Consider the following 23720-nt stretch of genomic DNA (forward strand, 5'->3'; position numbering starts at 1 on the left):
TTGTTTGTGCAGCTTCAGAGACAGTCGCACATAATGAAACGCTCGCTGCGGAGCGGCACTTTTCTTTCACTTTCTGCTGCCTCTCTGCTCTGCCTCACATCACCTGTCAGTCAGAGCGTGTGGGCGGGTTTCTGTCGTCTCTTTTGATGAAGTTCAGGTTGTTCAGGCTGTAATTGGTGTTCTGTCTGTACTCACTGCACACTGAGCTCGCTGCTCGCTGCTCGTCTTCTTCTTTAGTCAGAGCAGAAACATGAACTACATCAGCGTGTAGAGGAGAGGAAACACAACAACACCTCTTCCTGAGATCTGTATGTAAAAACAGTGTTTCCCACACAGGAGACACCTGAGCAGGCCGCCCACGCTTCACGCCGTCTGTTTGACGCTTCCCTTTTTGTTTATCTGCCTCTGAACTATGGAGGACCAAAAATGACAGAGTTAAAATTGAATAAATAAATGCACAAAATAAACACAATACAATTTTTTTTAAAATGAATAAAAAATAAATAAATAGATTATATAATAAAGTTTATAACATAATAAAATAAATAAACAATCTTTAAAAACTTTTTTTTAATGTTTTAATAAAAATATTTTTATATTTAATTTATCTATTTTTTTTCTTTTGCATGCTTTTTAAAATGTACATACTTACTCATAAAAAATTTTGTGATTTTATTTTTTATAGTTGAATTTTTCACATTTATTCATTTGTTAATTTACAAATACCTGTGGAAATAATTTATTATTGTTATTATAATTATTATTTACATATTATTATTTAACATATTTTTTATTTTTTATTTTTTATCCCAACAGGTCTTTCTTTAAGGTTTTTATTTTTCAATTTATTTAATTATTTATTTATTTATTTATTTATTCAAGAAAAAATAATATAAATGTAATTAAAGTGGGTGGTCCCAAAAAAAATCTGACAATGGGAAAAAAAGGGTCAATTTTGTCTTTAAAAAAATTGAGATAAAATAGTTTTCTTGACAAGTCAGGTAAATATGGCTCATATTTAATCTAAAAAGACATTTTTAATTAAAATAAGACAAAAAAACTTGATAAGGTTTCAGTTATTTGCAGTGCTTCTCCATCTCAGATAACATGAAAAGCTGATGGGCCAATTTTTGAAGAAGGGGGGTGAGAAAAAAAATTGATGTTTAACTGTATCAGGAATTTTTGGTAAAGGATTTTAAACTATGAGTTTTTTGTTGTTTAAAAAAATCTATTAATTATTATTTTTGTTCTTATAATTTAATTTAATTTAATTTAATTTAATTTAATTTAATTTAATTCAATTTAATTATTTTTTTAAGTGCTTTGCTGTGTTTTTTTTAAAGCTGGATTGGAAAAAAGTTGAGATGTCAGATCCCCTGAATAAATCTTAAAAACTGACTCAGTGAGGTATTTTGGGGGAGAAACATGGATCCTGATAGAGTCTGTAGACTTCGTCTAATCCAACTTTTTCCACATGGTCTGGTGTTAAAAAGCAAACAAAAAATCCCAAGAATTGGTAATATTGACGAATCTCAATGGAAATTGAATCACCCACCCCAAAAATTGTGAAAAATCTATCTCTATGTGAACCTAAACATCCACCTGCTTTAGTAAATCCTTCATTACTCTAAATAAATAAAGGAATAAATAATGCAGGAAATCCATAATATATATGTAAATAAATGAAGAAAACCATAAATAAATATGCAAGTTTCATAAAAAAAAAAAAAAACATTTAATTATTCATTTGCTCCTTGATTTATTTATTAGTGCATTTATTTATTTTTGCTAAGTATTTATCTTATTAATCATTTATCTGTTTCTGCATTTACTTATTCACTCATCTACATATATTTTTTTTTTTACTATGGCATTTTTGGTCCCCCGTAGAAAAAGAGACGTGATAGAAAAGCAGAGACGGAGCATCCTGAGTTTCCTCAGCAGCAGCTGAGTCCAACACAAACACACACACACACACACAAACACACACACACACACACACAAACACAAACACACAAACACACACAAACACACACAAACACACACACACACACACAACCAGCTAAACCAACAGAGCTGAGCAGTCAGGCTGTGTGAAGGAGCCTTCCTCTGCTCCATCATCATCATCATCAGCACACACTCCATCATCCTCCTCAGGGTGGGTCTGCATCATCACCCCCCCCAGCCTGACTCCCCCTCCTCCCCCTCCCCCCGCCTCCTCTCGACGTGCTCATTACCTTAATTGATGTTTAACCCGTGGAATCAGCAGCTGATGATGGCTCAATTAGGAGCTCGCTGGAGGACGGGGATTAGTCCAGAGTAAGTAAGGCGGTTTGTTGCCCCGCAGCCTGGACTCCTCTGGACCCTGATCCGTGTGTCTGTCCCAGTCTGAGGGTCAAAGCAGGGGCGGCGTGTCAGTGAGGGTTTTCAAAGAGGAGGAAACAAACGCACAGAGGAGGAAAGTTTTTGAGCTGTTTTCAGATCATTGGGTCTCTTCAGGAAAGAAAAGTTTTTGTCTTTAATAAAAAAAACTTCTGTTAAAAAAAATGTAGCATAATTGTTTGCAAATAGATAAGAAATCAACTCTGACACTGAGACTGAAAAACAAACTTGAAACTTTAAAGACAGGGGGAGGGGGAAGCTACGGAAGCTCCTGAGGGCCAAAGGTGGGCAGTTGCAAGGGAACAAAAAATCTAAAATTTTTAATATTTTAAAACCGATACATCACTCGGGCCAGTATCTTTATAAATATTTAATATTAACAAAAGAAATAAAAATAACTTCATGTAAAAACAGAAAGAAAGGATATTTGGGACCTGCCGTCATATTGTTGGTTTTGGTTTACGTTAAGAATCCCAAACCCGCCGGCGGGTTCAGAAACGCACTTATTTTCAAATACCTGGCATTTCCAAACTGTTTGTCCTATTCACAAGCTGTATAAAGTGGTGTTATCGTCAGATTCTTAAGTTTCCAACGGTTCCTGAATGTGTCACACGGGACATCGGCAACATTCCGAAAACTGGCGGGAAAGAACGATGATTTTTGTGAGACTGCCATCATCATCACATTTATTCACATGTCCTCTTTGAAAATCTGCAGAAAATCAACTGCTACTTTTAGCTCAATTTTGCAAAAAAACAAATAATTCTACACTCTTTACTGCTTCAAACAAGCCCTGAATGCTCGATATATATCCTGTATTTAAATCTAAAGAATTCTGTGAAAATTTCCTTCCATCTTCCTGGTGTCATGTTTCAGCTTAGGGCTGCTCTGCACCAATCAGCAACAGTTTATGTGAGCAGAGCTTGTAAAAATATGAATACTTCACTCTTAAATAAAGTGTTTGTACATAGTTATTCACAGTTTTCATGGTTTTAGAGAAAATATTCAGAAAATTTCAATTTCCACCTGTCTTTTTTGAATAGTTTCTTGCATTCTGGTTCTATTTTGTTGCTGAGACGTTGTTGGGTTTTATCTGGCTTTAGCCCTGGTTCTACTGACCACATAGAAATGTAGGACTTCATATTGCAGTGAAAAATGAGTCCACAGTGAGTAAAAATGTGACAGAATAAAAAAAACGGGTTTAAAAAAAAAAGAGCAAAAAAGAAAACTAAAAGACGAAATGATAAAAGGAGGACATGGCGTCATGGAGGAGGCAGAGAGGAGAATCGCCTGGAGAAGAGTCAAAGGAACAGGCGTGCCTAAATAGTAAAAGAAAAGTAACAAACAGTCCAGACAAAGAAGCAATAAAAAGTAAAAATAAATAAATCGGAGGGGAGTTAACGACATGCTTTGGATTTTCTCCCAGGACGTGCGCCATGAGCTGCCTCAGATTTGGTTGCTAGGCGCCGCCCTGTTGGTTATGGCTGTCTGTGGCAGCAGCTCTCTCTTCTTTGTCCGTTTCTTGTAATTTTTTTCATCTCTTTTTCGTCATCTTTGTATTTGGAGTGGATCATCACTTTGTATGGTTCATTTGTTGGTCATAGACACCAAACTTTTTGTGTCTTCAGTGATATTTTTATTACTTTTTCTCCTGTATTTGTCTGGAGATCCTACATGTAACCATGGCTGCATTGTTTACATGTGAAATCAGCTGTTAGCAGCCTGTAGCATGTCAGTGCTAACTGGTGCTAGGCCGGATGTTTCCCACAAGGTGAGGAGAAGGAGGTGAGGATGACGTGCTGGTTCTCAGGTGTGAGCTAAGAAGTGACGACATCGACTTTCGTTTCCTGGTGGATTTGCTACATTTTCTGTTGAGGGCAACGAGGACAAAAAAACTGTAAAAAACATATTTAAAACAACTTATAAAAAGGATTTTTATATCATTTTTGAGTTGGAGAAGACTGTGTTTGGGCCTTTTTTTTGGCTCGCAATTACTTTGGATTACCATTACACCTGTTATTAGATTCTTTGGTAATATTTGTTAAGAAATGTTATTTTTGATTACTGAAACACTCCTTGCTGCAAGTTTACCCTTTGAGTGTTTTTTTAATGCCGACTTGAGAAAGGTTGTGTTGTTACACTTTGTTCCCAACCCAATAACAAGTTTAACTACGACTACACTTTGAATAGTTGTTGAATTTCACCATTAGACAAAAGTTTACCCAAAAGCTGGGCCACTTTCTGTCGGTGCTTTTCAGTCTGCTGAGATCAACACAGCGTAACCACAAGATGGTTATCAAGCATGAACTGAGAGCTGAACTTTCTGAGGATTCACTCTGTGAAAATTTCAGGTCTAAAAACCTTGGAGAATGATGCAAACACCTGTAAGTTTATCCAATCTGTGTGTTTCCAAGAAGTGAAGACTTCACTGTTTAAAAACACGATCGGACGAAACGACTTTCTGTCTTCTCCCAGAGAAACGTGATCCAGCAGCAGGAAGCCACGCCAAACCCAGGGACACGTCTGGGATGTTGTTTCACGGCGGAGCGGGGAGGATATCGACGTGTAATAGAGCAGCTTCTTCTTCTTCTTCTCCTCTGAAAGCCCGGCTCGCAGAAACAGGCAGAGAGCTTTAACCACAGGCTGGACAGGATGGATGCTCTGATTCGCTTTTCTTCTTCGAGTGTTTGCAGCTGCTGCGGAGATAAAAGCTGCTGAAGTACAGCCGAGCAGAGCAGGTGGCGAGGCCGCGCTCACCGCCTGGTCGACTGATACTGAGCGTGTCTCCAATGATCAGCGAGATTTAACCTGCAGAAAACTGTTTTTGGTTTTCTTGTTGGTTTATTTTGTGGGTCAAAAGTTTGTGAAGAGTTTGGTGAAAAAATACCAAATAATGATAAACATCTGCTCTGTTTCAGAAACGTTGGTCAAACCACGTCACCATCACTGCTCTCAGACTTCCATGCGTCCTTTCAGTTGGCACTGCAGTTACACAATACATCCACCAGGGGGAGCAGCCCAGAGTCAAAAGTGTAAACAAAGTGACAACAAACTCGAAAACAAACATGGCGACTATAACAGAGGTTTTGCTAATGTTCCTCTTGCACAACAGACAAAAATAGAGGCAGAAGTTTCACTTTTGAAATGTTACGGTGCCGATACCTGGAACCTGGAAATTGGTATCAGTACTCAACAGTACCAATTTTTGGTACTTTTTGTGTTTCTGTTGTAATAATTTTTCATTCCAACAATAAAATCTCAAAGATTTTCAATTCTTCAACCTTTGATTTTATGTAAATCGGTTCCTGGTACTACAGACCAAGTCGGGAACTATAAAAGTGCCTAATTAGTAGGGTTCGGAGAAATAATTAAAAATATCTATACATTGGGATTTCTTGTTTGCCAATGTCACAATCAGGATTTTCTGTCAAAGAATCTAAATTTTTCAAAGTAAAATTCTTCATTTAAGCCTTTGTTTAAAAACTGGATGGAAAAAAAGTTACCACTTTTCTCCAGCAGGGGGCGAAATGTTTGTCTTTGACTCATTTGATGTGCATTTAATGGTAAAATATGGCTCCTGATAAAGTCTGTAGGCATCATCATCATTTAACTTTTTCATATGGTCTGGTGTTTAAAAAGGGAAACTGAAAATTGCAAAAATCGTAAATATCGAAGACTCGCAATTTATATCCCGCCCAAAAATCGTAATAGAATCAAGTTGTGAGAATAGCATATTGTCCTAGCCCTGCTGATTAGGTACCCATTCCTAGAAGTTTCTCAAAAAGTTCCTCCATTGTTATGTCTTCTCCGTGTCTTCCTAAAGCTACATATCAGGTAGTAACAGCAACACTGCCCCCACAGGTTTCCAGTGGTACTGCACCGTTTGGTCTGTATCTGTAAGCTTCATGGAAACATGCAGAAATACAGACAAAATAAACGCAGAGCACGGACAGAAGCTCTTTCCAGATCCGGATCCGTTTTTAACGCTGAGCATCAATGGGTTTTAACCAAGGGGCAACATCCGGTTAGTAAAAATGAAGCCCATGTGGAAGTGTTAAAAGCTGCTGTTCGTCAAAAATCTGCTTGAGTCTGGCTGCAGAAAGACAGGGAGTCACGTACACACCCAGCCATAAATACTGACTTTTCCAGCGTTAAAAACAGATTTACAGTCTGGTTCAGTGAGAGCTGATTTCACTATCAGCACACACTGTACGGTGAGTGAATTTTTTTCTAACTCTGTGGTCAGAAGTTAGGATCGTTTGGTTTTCCAATCAGAGCCATGACTCCGGTCACATGACCGCCGGGCACCCTGTAGCTGCTTGAAGAACAACTAACAGCCAGCGTCAAAACGAATGTAGCTGTGTCCGTTGATTGGTTTCATTTCACTTCATTTCCGTAGACTACGTCCATGTTTTCTACAGTCAATGGTTTTAACTGTGGGAAGACCACAGACTGTATTAAACATGGTGTAGCCTCTGTGACATCACCGGTCTGTTCCTGAAACCATGAAATGAAGCCAATCCACGCCAGTGTGCGCCGATTGTGAAATCAGTGTTTCAGACCCAAGACATTTTTTGAACCAGGCTGTAAATATGTTTTTAATGCTGTAAAAGTCTGTTTTTATGGCTGGGTGTGTGCGTGACTTCTGGTCTTTCTGAAGCCAGCCTCAAGTGGATTCTTGATGAACAGCAACTTTTAGCACAGGCTTCATTTTTACTGACCGGATGTTGCTCCTTGGGGAAGACACACTGTAAAGCAATACGATAACGCCGACATCAGATGTGGATTTTGAGCCACAGTTTGTCAGTAAAGAATGATGGTGGGTTCTGAAGCCAGACCAGTTCAGAACCCGTGCTCTATGCCATGGGTTCCAAACCACAGTGGATGATGAGAGCAGCTTTTATCTGAATACATCTAAAATCTAGAAAAGCACTCAGTGAGCACAGATTGTCACCAACACTTTAGTCCGACTTTAATGTTATACTCCCTTTAGGAGACTGTCTGCTACAATTTGGTGTTAGTTGCAGGTTTGTACAAGTACAGTACATAAAGTACATATTTCATATTCCAGATCTTAGTATCCAGAATATTGCCAGGATCTGATTTGTACTTTTGCATCTGTCAGAAATTATGGTGACCTTGTCTTGTTTTGTTTTGCAAAGCAATTCGACCATTTATAGTGGAGTTATATACACATATGGTGAAAACAGCTCTATCTCACAATGATAAAGGATCCTTTAAAAAAGACCTAGATCCAGACGGTGATCCAGATCAGCTTCAAAATGTAATCACTTCTTCCTGATCCCATTTTGAACAGTTCCTGAAAATTTCATCAAGATCTGTTAGTTAGTTTTTGAGTTATGTTGTTCGCAGACAGACAAACTCCCAAAAACATAACCTCCTTGGTGGAGGTAAACAAGATCAGAAAGAGCATTTTATGAAATCAAGATTTTACATAATTGTGACATTTTAAAAGAAATGACAGTTTATTCTCTCAGCTCTGTTTTTCAGTGCATTAACAGCCCAGAGTTTGTAACCTCAAGTCCAAACTGACACTGAAAGATTATCTTTCTGTTTCAGGCAAACATCAGTAAAACTGAGCGTCGTAAACATCATCATCTCAATCAGGAGATGAATTAATAAAGTGCCTTGGTGTTTGTTGTTGTTCTTGGTGGAGAACTGGAGGAGAACATGCTCCGTCTCCGTTCTGGCTGAAGCGGCGTTTAGCACCAGCTCTCTCTGTTGTCCTTCCAGTAAATCTTTGCTACAGTAAATTGTGAGTCATGTGACATTTGTTGACTGCTTGGATTCGCTGCGAGTGAAAGTGAAAACCAATCCAAAGCTGAACTTCTTCACTTGTGTTCTGGCCAAAGACAACAAACAGTGGGTGTGATGAGAAGCACCAGGAGAGACAAATCTGGGCCGGTCTGGTTCCTCCACCCTGCGTGGGGCTTTTCTGGCTGCAGGCACAGGAGGGAGGCCATTTTGAAATCGCAGCAGGGGGAGAGTGGATTGCGAGGTGAGGCGTGCTGCCGCTACTTCCCACGTTAAGTGGCTGATGGTCGTCTCTCTGAGCAGAAACACCTTTGGCTCTAAGTTCCATTAGCAGAGAGGGAGCGCTGACGCTCCTTTCCCTCGCCGAGCGCCGGGGTAAAGCGCTGCCCTGCCATGATTGAATCATAGCCATAATAGCAGAAGGCAGAGGCCTGCTGCGCCGCTGAGTTCTTCCTGTTCTCCTCGCTCAGCGTGGGAACAGCAGCGGACAAAATCTGCCCTGGAATCAGCGCACAAAGGAGGCCATGAAAGCAACGCGAGCGGAGCAGGTAGTAATTGCTCCTTTCTGCTGAAACGCTCTGTTTAAAAAAGGAGCACGACTCGCCGTGCCGAAGGGGGCATGCTTTTCAGACGCGGTTTGTTTTTACGTCTGTGGCGTGGGTCAGCTGCTGGAGCACGCTGAACACTCATGGCTGCCGAGGCTAAAAAAGGTAAACAGAGGAAACAATGAGGGATGTTTCAGCCCCGCTCCTGACCGCCACCGTGCTCCAAAACAACCAACTCTCAACCTGCACGGTCACTGACATCACTTTCTGCCCTCGCCAGCGAACGCAGCCTCAGCCTCAGCGGTGATTTAAATCCATCTCTTCTCAGCTCGGCCAACAAACGTATTGATTAGTGAAAATTAGACCCCGGTTACAATTACAGCGCACGCCAAAGTTCCCGCTTCCCCTGTCAGAGTCTGGAGGATGTGGACTAATGGAGAGCTCTGAGGATCTGTCAGGGGATTAAAACGCCGCCGCTCTCTGCTGTAACTCAGACACTCGGTTTGGAGCTTTTACTACTCTCCAAAGATTTTATAACATCTCTACTGCAGGCGCTGTTTGTTGCGTTAACTGTTCGATTTTAGAAATAAAAAGAGGAGAAATAAAAGAACGTGTGATGCATTTTTCGAAACGCTGTCATTTTTGTGATGAAGCAGTTCTATGCAACAGAATTTGATCATTTCAGGTCTCATTTTGTCAGTTAGAGCCCGGCTCAACAGCTGATGTGTTGGACGCCATGGGCTTAAAAATTGAGAGTTTTATCCCGTGTAGTGTCACCTTTGGACAGGAAGTCCACCATGTTGGATTTTTTCTTTCTGTCTTACATGATTTGTTCTGTTGCATCAAGGTCTACCAGTGACATAATATGACTGCATTCTCTCTGCGGAACCTCTGTTCGGAACCCTAACCCCTTATGACATCACCACCTGTATGGTTTCTATGGTGACAGATCATTTCCATTCAATGTAATGGGCCAAAAAATGTTGGAAAATGCTCAATTCTTTAAAGAGTACAAGGTTTAGAAGTATAAAATCTACCCATGTGTTTCTACAGAATACCTTGAAGATTATAAAAGTTGAACTGCAAAAATTGGTGGAAATTTGGTGGAGGAGTAGCGAGCCAAAACAAAGTACAGAAAAGTGTTTTTTTTTCTTTTTTCGGGGGGCAATTCCTCACAGCTAATGCTGAATGCTGAAATGCTGATCCCTAACCATCTAACCCTAACAACACCACTCCTTTATGTAACCTCTGAACCTCTTATGACATTATCAGCTGTACTTTTTCCATAGTGGTGCATCATTTCCATTCATTCTAATGGGTCAAAATTTGTTGAAACTACTGAGAATCCTAAAAAGTGCAAGGGTCAGAAACGTAAAACATGCATACGCACTTTATCTGAACATGTTAATAATTTAAAAATTCAAATAGTGGAAACTGGTGAAAATTTGTTAAAGTAGCGAGCCAAAATGAACAAACAAAAACGCATGGAAGAGTAAGTCAAATAACTGGGGAATTCCAAATGCTTGATGCTGAAATGCTGATCCCTAACCATCTAACCCTAATATAACCACTCCTTTTTTTAACCTCAGAACCCTTTTCTTCTTCATGGTGGCGGATCATTTCCATTCATTTCAATGGGCAAAATAATCTTGAAAGATGCTGAGTTTCTCAGAGAGTACACTGGTTTCAATTATAAAACAAAGCCATGAATTTCTCCTGAATATGATGAACTTAATAAAATTTGAACTCCAAAAATTGGTGAAATTTGTTGGAGGAGTAGCGAGCCAAAAAAACATACAGAATTTTTCACATTTTTTTAATTTTGTTTTTGGAAGGGGGGCATTTCTTTACAGCAAATGCTAAATGTTGAAATGCTAGGCCCCAACCATCTAACCCTAACAGCACCACTCCTTTATGTCACCTTGAAACCTCTTCTGACATCATCAGCTGTACTGTTTCCATAGTGGTGGATCATTTCCATTCATTCTAATGGGCCAAAAAAATGCTATATATTTCAAAAAGTACAAGTGTTAGAAACGTGAAACGTACACATGCATTTCACTTGAACATGTTTTTCGTTTTAAGATTCAAACAGTGGAAATTAGTATAAATTTGTTGAAGTAGCGAGCCAAAAAAAAAAGGCATTAAAGAATTGGTCTACTTACTGGAGGATTCCTAGCAGCAAATGCTGAATGTTAAAATGCTGACCCCCAGCCATCCAACTCCAACTGCACCCTAACCCTTAACACTCCTTTTTATAACCTCAGAACCCCTTCTGACATCATCAGCTGTACGGTTTCCATGGTGGTGGATCATTTCCATTCATTCTAATGGGCCAAAAATGTTGGAAAATGCTGAATATTTCAAAAAGTACAAGGGTTAGAAACCTGAAACATAAGCACGCACTTCACCTGGACATGTTGAACATTTTAAGATTCGAAAAGTGAAAATTAGTGAAAATTTGTTGAAGTAGCAAGCCAAAACAAATAAATGAATAACGTATGAAAGAATGAGTCTACTAACTGGAGGATTCCCAGCAGCAAATGCTGAATGTTGAAATGCTGAGCCCCAACCATCTAACTTCAACTGCACCCTAACACTAACCACTCCTTTTATAACCTCAGAACCCCTTCTGACATCATCAGCTGTAAGGTTTCCATGGTGGTGGATCATTTCCATTCATTCTAATGGGCCAAAAATGTTGGGAAATGTTAGATATTTCAAAAAGTACAAGGGTTAGAAACCTGAAACGTACACACTCACTTCACCTGAACATGTTGAACATTTTATGATTTGAAAAGATGAAATTAGTGAAAATTTGTTGAAGTAGCGAGCCAAAACAAATAAATGAGTAACGTATGAAAGAATGAGTCTACTAACTGGAGGATTCCCAGCAGCAAATTCTGAATGTTGAAATGATGAGCCCCAACCATCTAACTTCAATCGCACCCTTACACTAACCACTCCTTTTTATAACCTCAGAACCCCTTCTGACATCATCAGCTGTACAGTTTCCATTGTGGTGGATCATTTCCATTCATTCCAATGGGCCAAAAATGTTGGAAAATGCTAGATATTTCAAAAAGTACAAGGGTTAGAAACGTGAAACGTACACACGCGCTTCACCTGAACGTGTTGAACATTTTAAGATTCAAACAGTGGAAATTGGTGAAAGTTTGTCGGAGGAGAATTGAGCCAAAAATATTTATATAAACACCTCAGCGTTTGGTTTGATTCAGCAGGAAAATGAAGAAACTGATAAATCAGAGTTGATGTTAGAAGGACTGAAGTGTGAACTCAGCTCAGGAAGCTGCGGCCGGAGAGGATGGTCGTACTTCCTTAAAAAAAGAGACGAACCGCGGCAGAGGAGGAGATTTTCCCCTCTCTGTGTTTTGTCTGATGCCAGCAGAGCACACGACGGAGCACGCCGTCCTGCTCCCACACCAGCTCTGACTCAGGGTGTTCAGGAGAATTAATTCTGGGATTATTTTCCTGAGAAAAACTGTCTCCTTGGGTTTTTGTCCCGGCGCGGAGCTTTCCTCTGTCGATGAACAGCTTCGCCTGCAGTCACGCTTCTCAGGGACACAAAAGCCCATTACTGGAGCTGAGCCCATAACTTATCAGCAGCTTAAAGCCTTTTCAGCCAACAAGTCCAGCGACAATATTTCCTTCAATTTGTGGATTGTGTGGCTGTGTGAGGACAGGCTGAAAGATGAGCCCCGAGGAGACTTAAGGGCCAGGAATCAGATCTTTAAAGTGAAGTGCATCATCAACACTTCTGCCAAAAGACACACGAGAGGTTTCACAACCAGCTGATGGAGCAACATGTTCTCGCTCTCATCTCATCAGGACCAGGCTCTGAGTCTGAAAAAACCACCATCAAAGTCTCCTCTCCTGTTGTGCATGAGCGAGGCTCTGTGGGAAGCAAATGTGAAAAATCTGGGAAGAAATTTCACCAAGAGGAGTTAAACTTTTTGACTCTCACTGGAGACAGAGCGGAGAGGATCTGGAAGAAAAACTGTCTCAGATTCGTGTTCATAAAAACTGTTGGTAAAAAGTTTGACAATCACTTAACGAACGGTTTGTTTCATCGTTTCTGCTCAGTCGCTGCCGGCTGAGCCATCCTCAAGCCGTGCGACCTCTGCTCGGGTTAGCTTACCCGTTACCGAAACATGGAAACAGCAGGAGTGGATGAAACAACCAAACTCCTAAAGGTTCAGAGTTTTTCACCATCATCTCTGCGAAGAAAAAACAAGCTGCCTGCGAGAAATCTCTCACATTTTCACTTCCTCAGCTCATCAACTTTACCCTCAAACACTTCATCTCCTCCCAACAAACTCTCCTCATGTTAACAAAACAGCAATGCTAGTTAAAGGAGCAGTGCGTAGAAGTTATCAGCATGTGGCCGAACAGAAATGGTGGAAATTAGATAAAATGTTTATATATGTTTAAAAAATCCCAATAAAGCTTAAGTTTTCCTTTTATTAAGTCATAAAATAGCTTTTTATATTTACATCACTGTGGGTCCTGTTCACAGAGGCAGACAAAACAAACGGCCATGTTTGTCTACGGCAGATTTTGGAGAGCAGAAAGACCAGTTGCTTTGCAGAAAGAATTGGTATTGAGAGTATTTTCTGATGGAGAATCTCAAAGTGCATCTCATGAGTGTAAATCATCAGGTTTTGGACCAAAAAGATCAGGAAGACATGAAGAGAAACCGAGACCGACAGCGACTAAAGGTCATTGTTTGTTGTTAGCGTTTCTCTGCTCGAGAGTTTTCTTTCCTCTCTGACAGTCAGATTAGGGATGGGTACTGAATTAGGTACTTTTATAGGTACCGACTGAATTCTGTCAAGAGTACCGGGTACTGATTCACATAAATTCATAAGGTACCATGTTTCCAACCTAAACGCATCCCTGTGACTGTGAGGGAGAGGAAGAGTAGGTGATTTTCCAAGCTCGACATGAACACAGCATTGCAAGGTTAATATTGAAGAATAAATGTGTTAAATTGAAAAAAATTACACTTTATTATTAAACAAATTTATATTTTTTATCACATTAACACAAAAAAGTAACAAAAATTGGTACCGTTGAGGACCAGTACCGATTGCCAGGTACCAGGCATCAGTAGCGTATCGTTTAAATATGAAAGGTAAACATCCCTAGCACTGACTTAGTTTATCTGCACACCACATTCCTGTATTAACCAGAATAAAAACAATATTCTGATTGTGTTTGAAGCATGTAGACTCCTTATTCCAAGTGTCATTACCCGATTAAGTTCAATTTGCAATTTTATGCCAGTATCAAATTTAGTAATAAACTTTTCCCAAATTTTTTTAATGCTAATTTTTTGACATTTTTTCGAAATGTTAAAAAAAAGATTCAAAATTTTTTTAAGAGTTTTTGAATTTTTTGAAATTTTTCTAAATTTTAATTTTTTAGATTTCTGCAATTTTTTTGCAATTTATTTAAAATTAATATTTTGAAAAAGAAAGTTTTTTTTAATTAATCCTATTTTTTTTAAATAGCATTTTTTAAATTAAAATTTTTAATTTTATTTTGCAAATTTATGAAGTTTTTGCTAATTTTGAAAGTTTGAAATTTTCTAGAATTTTCTAGAATTTTTTTTTTTTTTTAATTTGCAAATTTAGAAATTTTAACATTTTTTAAAAATTGTCAAAATTCTTGAAGTTACACAGATTCTACAAATTTATGACATTTAAGATATTAAAAATTTTTCCTGTTTTTAATAATTGCAAATTTATCAAATATAAAAAACTAAGACATGATTATTCACTGGATTTCAACACTTTTCTGTCTTTCTTGTGAAGATAAAGTAGATTTTGCGGCTCCTGAATGATTTTAGATCAAGGTGAGCTGAGGTAAAATGGCTCTTACGAAAGTAAAGCTTGCAGACCCCTGATCTAAAAAAAGAGAAGTCAACTTTAAATGACGTCAACGATGGTTTCCTACATTTATAGTCAATATAACCCCAAGATTTTACACCTTTTTCCTGAGATCTGCAGCACATAAAGCAATAAACGTTCAGAAAACACCCTGTACTTCTGTCAAAGTTGTATACGAGATGCAGCATTAGCAGCGAATCCTGAGCTGAAGCCACAGGAGAGTCGGCTTCATCAGAGAGGAAGAGGAAGGATGTGTCACAGTGTTTGTTTGTGAGACATGAGCCTGACTCCATGATGAGTCTTCATCACGCTCAGTTCAGGATCTCAAACCAGCTCCAGGAGCTTCAAACCGAAGACGAGCTGAGACGTGAGGGAAGTGAAAGCCTCGGTGTTGGCAACTTTTCTCTGGACGCTCTTCTGACTGGAGCCGGCCGCTCTGATTCCCCTTCAGCCCTTTGGTTTGTCCCTGACTCTGACTTCAAAACCCTTCTCTGAATATTCCCTCTGAGCTTGGAGCCAGAGATCCAGGAGCAGACCTGCAGGACTCATTTCAGTTTAACGGTTTATTTTATGGCTCTGCACCGTCCTGTTTACTCCTCCATCGCTCTGCTCTCATCAGAGCAAACACTGACGCTGACAGCAGCCCTCCTCTCCCTCTGGATCCTGTGACACCTTCCTGGCAGCTTGGACTTCACCTGCAGGCTGGAAAAACTCATCAGTCTGTGCGGCAGAGGATCCCTGTGCTGCAGCACATAATGATGTAATAGATAACCTGCCTCCTGACACCAGAGACTCCTCTCCTGAGACACACTCCCATTGTCTTCCTGCCCTCTGAAATCCTGCAGAAACACTGCCAGATGACAGAACAGGGCATTCATCACTCCGGAATAATCTCACACATAACTTGACGTGAGCCTGATTCGGGTTTATTGATGCCATCATTACTGGGCTGCTTCCACGAGTGAAATGGTTTCCGGGTTTGAGGAGGAAATTAGAAGTTTGATGGCACTCTCTCCCGGGAGAGAAGCAATTACGCGCAGCAATGAGAGCACAATCGTCGGAAATGGGCTCATGAAAGAGACATAAAATCATTCTGCAGACACAATCGCTTAAAGAATATGAGGGAAAACATCCAGTGTGTGTTTTTTTAATAAAAGAAACACAATTTCAGCAGTCGATACAGTTTCCCTGAAGCAGAAGCACCGCTCTCCTCCTCTGCCCACTCCTCACAGCTGTCATTTAATAACCCAAATTGATGGCGCGCTAAAAGTTGCCAATAAAGCAGGCGTGCTCCTCTCACACATCAAATCCATCTGCAGAAATGAAGAGGAATCGCGTCAAAAAGCAGGTTGACACTTGTCGTAAATCGTTGCTGACAGCTCCCTAATGGAGTGTTATCACTGTTGCGCACGACGCTCCAAAGCCACGGGCTGCGGGATGTTATTTACAGGAGGGAGACACGCGTGGAAGAGTGGAAAGAAAGCGCAGTGGTGTTAACTTCAACAAGGAGGAAAAACTACAAGAAGCACCGCGTGTCCTTGACACACAACACATAACACACACCGAGGGGAGAGGATGAGGCTTCCCGGGCTGGGAGCAGCCGCGCAGAGCCTCCTCCTTTAGGAGTTCCCACAAACACGAGCACCGCGCCGGTTCCCACAACTCCGCGGAGAGGAAGCACAGGAAGCACAGCCCGAGCGCGGCGCCACGGCGTGTCAGAAGTACACAAACACAAGCTGAGGCACAAATGTGGCAAAAAAAATGCGGCGACTTACCCGAGCAGAGTGTCCACATCTGTTTGAGGAGAGCGGAGATCCAAACGTCTCACACTTTGCTGCGTTCAGAGCGCGCAGGCGGTTCCAGCGAAGCCGGCGTGTGACTCTGCGCCGCGCGGTGGGCTACCAATTAAAAAATTCTCCCTACTTGATGTACAAGGTAACTATTTAGTTATAGCAAATGGTGCCTAATCTATCCTGAGGCATTGCTTTATGATTGACAGGAAGGCGGCCAATCAGAGCCAGCCGTGCGCGCCGCCTCCGCCAATCAGAGCGGCTGCGCGGAGTTGGTGGAAGGTGTGCGGTGGAGTAGGAAGGGCTGATGGCGACATCATGTGTTAAGAGTTGATATCCCTCCGCCTGCTCGTGTTTTGAAGCAGCGACTGCACTTTGCGAGCTTTGGTCACTTCTGTCCGTGCGTAAAATGCGCGTAAAACCAAACAAATTCAATAATCAATTCACGCATTATTACAACTGCAAGGAGGAGGTTTTTAAATCATGTACTGTAAATTTTATTACTTTGTCCTCAAGTTTTCCCCAACGAGTGTTACTGTGTGATTTCCAGGCGCACTACTTCCTCCCATCCCCGGCGGAGGAACACCGTGTTTACAGTGAGCGTAAGAGTGACGTACAGTGACAGTTACAGTCAGTGCGGCGCGTGAGGCACGTTAGTAACACATGTACACAGATTGACTTTCCCACGAGTTTTCACTGAACGCAGAGCGCGTGGATGAGTCTGATTCTACTTTTTTTTTCTCCTCATCACTGTTTTCAGTTTGTTGTGAATGTGCGTGCGCCTACGTCACGGTGCGTCAGCGTGAAGTAAATGGCTTTGGCAGGGACATTTAAAGAAATATGGACCGGACATGAGGTGGTTTTTATTTGGGCTCTGATGTAAAAGCTGTGGAAGGAGTTCAACTCAGACAGTTTGTTTGACAAAAGTGATGAAAGTTAAACTCACTGTATGTCCAACACAAAGGAGCTCAAGAGCAAAGAAATCTCACTCAGTTTTTGAAGGCAACATTTTTGCAGCTTATCTAAAAAATGAACTCAAAAACCAGGGGTGGAGCCAGGATTTCAGTCTTGGGTGGGCCTTAAATGGCAGAAGTCAGTAGATCAATATTTAATTTAATAAAAGTGACTGACTGATATACTGTGTTTGCTTTGGCTGCTTTTTTTTAAATGTTTGATTGCATCAGATAAACAAACAAACTCTGCAGTTTAACATAGTTATAACAAACCATGAATCTGATCATCAAATCATGAATTTCCAACTCTTAGATCATGAAAAGAGCATTTACCAGAAATCAAATGGGCCTTATAAAAATAATAATAACTTAATTATACAGCACCTTTAAAAATAACAGTTTACAAAGTGCTTTGAAAACAGACAGGACACAACAAAACACAGGGAAACAAATCAAAAACAGGACACAAAAACAAGTCATAGGAACCCAGACAATACAAGAATCATGCAACACAAAATGAGACCATGAGAACTGAAATAAAGGCTGAAAACATAAACTCATTAAGAAAAAGAAAGACAGCAATAAAAGGCAGTTAAAAAGAAAAACCAGGACAGAAAATATGAAAAGCAAAAAAGCACACTAATGTGGTCTCTTGGGAGCCAGAAAATGTGATAAAGTGTCTCTTTGGGAGCTAAAACTTAACGCCAAAGTGTCCTCTTGGTAACCAAAAAATCGAGCATCTTTTTTTCTTTTTCCTCTGCACTTCAGAAAGTCTGTTTAAGTCACTGATTTTCCCAAAAACCAGAATCAGAATCAGAATCAAGTTTTATTACCCAGAACATCTGCACATACAAGGAATTTGACTTTGTCTATTAGTGCAACAATCAACAAGGAGCAAGTAAATAACATGAACAGCAACTGAGCAACGACTTAAATACAGAATCACAAGCTACACACTCTGTAAAATGGAATAAAGAAAAGTTAAGGTATAAAATATACATATAAGCAGTTCTCTGATCCCACCTGTGAGACATGAGGCTGAAAGTTTCGAAATTCTGTTTTGTTTTGTTTTGTTTTGTTTTGTTTTGTTTTGTTTTTGTTTTTTTTTTTTGTTTTTTTGCATTTGTGTTAATTTTGTACTTTTTTATTTTTTGTTTTTTTGTTTATTTATTTATTATTTTGTGTGTTTTTGTTAATTTTATGTACTTATTTATTCATTAATTAATATTGTTTTTGTTTTGTATTTTTGCTTTGTTTTTTTATGTTTTTGTGTTTTTTTTTTATTTTGTACTTATTTATTTTTTTGTTTTTTGTGTTTTTATTTATTTTGTACTTATTTATTTTTTTTGTTTTTTTGTGTTTTATTTATTTACTTATTTATCACTTTTTGTTTTGTTTTTTATGTATATATTTATTTTTTTATTCTATTTTATTTTTTGTTTTCTTACTTTTTGTTTTGTTTTTGTTTTTTGTTTGTTTGTTTGTTTTTTCTCCAAAGAACTACAAAGTTAGCCAAACTCGGCTCATTTCATTAAGACAGACAGGATACCCAACAAAAAAACAAAAAAAAACAAATGTAAAGTGACAAAATTTACAGTGTTCATTTGAAACTGTTTAAACAAACAAAAAAAGATAAGTAAATAAATATTCAAAAACAATAAATAAATAAATGAATAAAAAACAGAAAAGGTCAGGGTGGGCCTTGGACTGCTGGGCCCACCCATAGCACCGCCCCTGGTATAAACTGTAGCTTGTTTCTGCTGTCAGTGAAAACAGAAAAAACTGAAAACTTACAGAGTGAATCAGTCGAATTATAAAGTATTAGATATATTTTTACACCAAAGGAGCCTCGTTAACCCCAAAACATCCAGATGTAGATCTTATTTTAAAATATCACTCAGCGAAAATAAGGAAAGTTTCCTCAAACAGGATGCTGAACCTATTACTGAAGCATATTTTGTTTTGCAGCTGTAATCAGGAAAATTCCTTACTTATGACGTCAAATGGGATTTTTTTTTTCCATTTTATCAAATCCAGTGAGATATTTTCCCAAGAAGTCAACAAATAAACTTGGTTAGATTTCAGTTTTCAGTGTTTAAAGATGTGACCTGACGTTTGGTTAGCATCGGATGCTAACTTAAACATGTTTTCCTTCATGCTGAATCTTTCTTTCTGTTTGACTTTTCTTTCAGTTTTAAAATGACCCAGTGATTAAAACTCCTCCCACTTCAGTGAAGCCCAGCTGTTTGTCTGTTAACGTCCTGTTTCCAGTGAACCCATGAAGTTTTCTCAGAACAAACTCATTGTGGGTCGGAGAGATGAATTAACTGGTAGTCGCTGTCGTGGTGCTGACAGACACACAGAGGGGGAGTGACACACAGAGAGATTACACCGTGTTTTCTGCTTTACATAAGAGGATTATGTGACGCTCTCAGAGGAGAAACGCAGCCTCCTGATGGACCGTCTTCCTCTCACGCCGGCTCGCTCGTACAGCTGGGTAGTGCAGCGGTCAGCGGCTCGGCCTCCGAGGTCAGGGAAATGCCACGGGAAAAATGTCAACAAACAGCCGGGCCCGAGGAAAACACAGGAAGTAGAGTCAGAGTCCACTGCTGGACTCCAGGATCCTGCTCAGACCGTCTTCATGGTTCAGTTTCTGCTGTCTGAGTCACTGTTATATCACAGACTGAGAGTTTGTTCAGCTCACAGCAACAAAACAACAGGTCCCATCCAGACCGCTCCAGTCCTGCAGTCTGGCGCCCCCCTTTGAAGGAAGCTGGGATCATTTGGCTCTGAGTGCAGAAGTGCTGAGTGAAAGACATTAAAGACATTTAAATCCTGATAAAGTTTCCTTTCATACATGACAAATATTTATCTGTAAGGACAAACAAAGTCTCTCCCACTTTTATCAAATAACTTTTCTGTTTTAGAGCACATCTTCCAGGTGCTCTCACCAGCTCTGCAGAAGCCCCTGCCCGGATTGCAGGACAGGATTGGATGGCGAAGCAGCCGTATTTGTTTCTGTATGATGTTTTCTCCTCAGAGTCAAGGAGCAGAAATAGGCTGTGCAGGATCTCTTTCCTGTCCATGGATTCCCTCAACTCTGAGGATCATGGGACTCCAACAATTCTCAGGAGCAAGGTCAAAGACTGGTGACCAAGGACCCCAATGACACCCAGGTACTGTCTTAACTCTCCTGTCTGAATATGAGAACATTTAACTCTTTAAAAACTAAACACCAACAGCCAAAATTAAACGTGAGGGTTCAAAAACAAAGGTCTGCAACCTGTAGCTCCTTTTTTTAAAAAATTCTTGGTCATTTCAGAAATTTTAAAATTGTTTCGAATTTTTAAATATATTAACAATAAAATTGTTTTAAATTTTTCGCCAAATTTTTTAAATCCATTTCTTTTTGTAATTTTCAATAATTTATTACATTTCGTTGTTTTAAATTTTGCATTATTTTACTTTATGCAATTTTTTTATTTCATTTTTTTAATTACTGCAACTTTTTGAATTTTTTTGCAAAATTTAAAACTTTTTCACAAAATTTTCAATGTTTGCATTTTTTATTTTTTGCAAATTTTTTTTTTGACATTTGACATTTTTTAATTACTACAACTTTTTATATTTTTTCTAATTTTTAAAATTTTTAAATTGTTTTTTTAAATTCAAATTTTGTAATCTTTAATGATAAATTGCATTTCATATTTTATGTATTTTTTTAATTTGCTAATTTTTGAAATTTCAATAAAAATTTGATTTTTTTTTTAATTTAATGTTTCAAGTTTTTTTTTGCATGTTTAAAAATACTGAATTGTTTTTTATCTTTTTAAATTTTAAATGTTAAAAAATGTTTACAAATTTATCATAAATGAAAAATCAAGACATCACATGTTCAGTTTTATAAATTAGATTAGATAACTAATCACTAGATCTTATCTGTGTATAGAAATTAAACTCTTATTTGTCTTTGTTGTGAAGATGAAGTCGATTTTGTGGCTCTGAATGACTTTAATCCAGGTGAGCTGAGAAAAAATGGCTCCTTTGAAAGTAAAGGTTGCAGATCCACATTTCCACTTCTTGGCTTTACTGTTTGGTGATACTGAGAGAAAATCTGTGCAGTAAGGTCAGAAAATCTAGTCCCAAACCAGTGGACACTCACTAACAAGTTGTCTGCCTCCTCTTGTCTATGGGCTGTATTAAACTCTCTGTGTTGCTGTGGAGAATGTGAGTGTGTCCAGATTCTGATAATCATCTTTCTCTAAACTCAGTTTATTTGCAGAGGATCATGGTCGTGTTTTTTTATTACTGGAGCTGTGTGTGTGCGCGCTGCAGCTCAGGGAGGAACAGCAGGCCGAGGGTTTGCAGATATAAACAGGAACCTAATAACCCCGGCTTTGTTTCTCAGCACAATTATTCAGCTCCAAACACAAGATTGCTAATGTGTCCAGGAGGGCAGGAGGTCAGCGTGGCTGCAGAGCTGCAACATCGTTTCTGAGTTATGCAACCAAGGAGATGCATTTTGATAAGAGGAATACTTTAAACTGCTTTCAGAGACACTCAGAGATAAAATACAAGATGGAGCTCAAAAACCACACCACGCCGCGTCCTTCATGATCCAGACCTGAAATCAAACACACGACGCGTCCAGATCTGTTCAGCCGTGTCCCAGGAGTCCCTGCTGCTGGGTCAAACCAGGTCAGTCTGTGTTTCTGGGATGGGATCTGTGAGCGTCCAGCTGTTTGATGTGACGCCACCCCCTGACCCAAACGCCACGCTCTGAGTCTGTGAATCAGGACGACCTTTCAGTGCGAAGACCCAGACACAGGCTGGTCTGACAGCTGCAGTGAGACGTGTCTTTATCAAAGTCTACAGACCTCTGGATGTTCTTACACCAAACACAGCGCTCCTTTCTTTGTCTTGATTTTGTCTCAGAATATGTTTAAATGCTCATTCAGACCAACTTGGTTCCAACTTGCACTTTCCTTTTTCCATGTAAAGTGTCTTTGAGTTTTTTTAAAAGTTCTCCATAAATAAAAGTTATCATTGTCATTTATAATTCATATCTTTTAAAAAGGGATTTCCAAAAGAGAAAAGAAATATTTCAATCTGGTGCACTAATATGGAGTGACACCAGTATCCACAGAGAGCTTCACAGGTGCCTCCTCAGCTTTTTACAAAAATACAACAGCCCCTACATAAACACGTCGTCACTACCTGACCAAAGATCAAAGAAGAAAACACAGTGCCCTGCTGTAGGTGTTACTGAGCGATCAGTAGGTGGCAGTAAGTGATTGCTAGAGGTCACAAACACACTGGCAGGTGTCACTGAGAAACTGGCATGTGTCACTAAGCCATTGGCAGGTGTCACTGGGGGACTGGCATAGCCACTGGTTAATTGGCAGGTTTCACTAAGCAATTGGCAGGTGTCACCAAAGTATTGGCAGGTGTCACTGAGGGACTGGCATGTGTCACTAGGCAATAAGCAGGCATTGCTAAGTTATTGGCAAGTGCCACTGGGCATCTTGCAGATGTCACTGAGTGAATGGCAGGTGTCGCTGACAGATTGGCAGGTGACACTGAGCAACTGGCAGTTGTCACTAGGCATAAGCAGGCATCACTAAGTGCTTGTCAGGTGTCACTGAGGGACTGGCAGGTGTTACTGAGTAATTGGCAGGTGCCACTGGGTGTCTGGCAGATGTCACTGAGTAATTGGCAGGTGTCACTGAGCGATTGGCAGGTGTCACTGAGCCAATGGCAGGTGTCACTGAGCAAATGACAGGTGTCACTGAGCCAATGGCAGGTGACACTAAGTGACTGGTAGATGTCACTAAGTTAATGGTATGTGTCACTTACAGATTGGCAGGTGACACTGAGAGACTGGCAGTTGTCATTGAGCCATTGGCAGGTGTCACTAGGCAATAAGCTGGCATAGTTGAGTTATTGGCAAGTGCCACTGAGTGACTGGCAAATGTCACTGAGCAACTGGCAGGTGTCAATCAGCATTTGGCTGTCGTCCCTGTGTGATCAGTGAGACACCATGAGTTGCTTTTGTTTTGCTTCCTGCTTTAAACATAACGCTCAGACTGTCCGCCTGATTTCTGACGTCATATCTGTGGTGAAGCAGGAACTCCTTTCATACATTAACGAACAGTTTTAAGGTTTTCAATTTGGTTGTTTGAGGATTGCTGCAGTGGTTTCTGGTTAGCTCCGCCCCTTTCTTTAGAGTCTGTCAGGAGAACCAGGACAGACGCTGGTACATCAACCGCAGACCAGATCAGCACCAAACTGAACGTCAGAGTCGAAGCAGGTGCATGCTCAGTTTGAAAATTCTTAGTGCTGATTTTTGCCGTCAGAGCTCCT

General features: G+C 39.8%; 1 protein-coding gene across 8 annotated transcripts in view; it reads right to left on the minus strand.

Moving 5' to 3' along the window:
• mef2d (myocyte enhancer factor 2d) overlaps positions 1–16615 on the minus strand; it is a 173352-nt gene extending 156737 nt beyond the window's left edge. For 3 of the 8 annotated variants that reach the window (XM_074684328.1, XM_074684327.1, XM_074684323.1), the window contains exons 1-2: positions 16390–16614; positions 2238–2388 (exon numbers count right to left, since the gene is read on the minus strand). The gene's annotated coding sequence lies outside the window, so the exon portion shown is untranslated. Of the gene's footprint in view, positions 1–2237; positions 2389–16389 lie in introns of all 8 variants that reach the window. The other 5 variants (XM_074684326.1, XM_074684325.1, XM_074684330.1 and 2 more) reach the window with 3 other exon arrangements.
• Positions 16616–23720: the final 7105 nt, after the last annotated feature.

Source organism: Halichoeres trimaculatus, unplaced genomic scaffold (genome assembly GCF_033239565.1).
Source record: "Halichoeres trimaculatus isolate MK-OKI-2021-1 unplaced genomic scaffold, fHalTri1.1 fHalTri1_scaffold_12, whole genome shotgun sequence".
In the NCBI taxonomy this organism is placed as follows: domain Eukaryota; kingdom Metazoa; phylum Chordata; class Actinopteri; order Labriformes; family Labridae; genus Halichoeres; species Halichoeres trimaculatus.